Here is a 686-nt window from a genome sequence, read left to right as displayed (position 1 = left end):
AACACCGACTTTTGGAAGATAAATTTTATGGGAAAGAAAATTTGGAAAATCTAAATAGTGACCTAGGCCAGATTCAGAATAATGATTTGGATCAATTAAAATGTAGAAATGGGTTAAATGTTCAGTCAAATATTTCTGAAGATCTGAGATTTAAAAATGGAGGGAAGATTTCTGTAGGTGACCAATTTGATGAATCACCTATTAAAGGTTCATTATTTTCACACCAAAAATGTGCTCAAATCTACAACTTTGATCAACTTGGGCAGAACTTTTCCCATTCGTCATTGCTTAAGCAAGATCAAGGAATAGATAATTGGAGAAGACATCACACCTATAACAAAACTTTAATGTCCCTTAACCAGGCCTCTACCCAAAATTATTACCAGGATATTAATATTGGAGACAAAAATTATCAGTGCTATAAATCTGATAAAACCTGTACCCAAGGCTCTAGCCCTAGACAACATCAGAAAGCTTATTTTCTAGAGAACCATCACAAATGTACAAAATGTGAGAAAATTCAGAGCTTATTTTACATCACTCTAATTCAAATTCAAGAGAAACCCCATGAATGTAACAAATGTTTAGAAACTTTTTCCCAGTCATCAGATCATATTCAGCATCAAGGAATCCATTTTGGAGTAAACTCGTCCAGATATGATAAATGTGAGAAAATCTTTAGTCAA

At 33.1% G+C, this 686-nt stretch overlaps 1 protein-coding gene across 1 annotated transcript in view; it reads left to right on the top strand.

Annotated features, from left to right (window-relative positions):
* Window positions 1-686, top strand: part of LOC111722737 (zinc finger protein 2 homolog) — a 63,096-nt gene that overhangs the window by 52,375 nt on the left and 10,035 nt on the right. The gene's annotated exons all lie outside the window — the stretch shown is intronic.

This window comes from Otolemur garnettii, unplaced genomic scaffold, assembly GCF_000181295.1.
Source record: "Otolemur garnettii isolate 467f Iridium unplaced genomic scaffold, OtoGar3 scaffold00338, whole genome shotgun sequence".
Taxonomy (NCBI): domain Eukaryota; kingdom Metazoa; phylum Chordata; class Mammalia; order Primates; family Galagidae; genus Otolemur; species Otolemur garnettii.
Note: the sequence above shows the minus strand (reverse complement) of the source record. Positions and strands in the feature narration are given on the sequence as shown.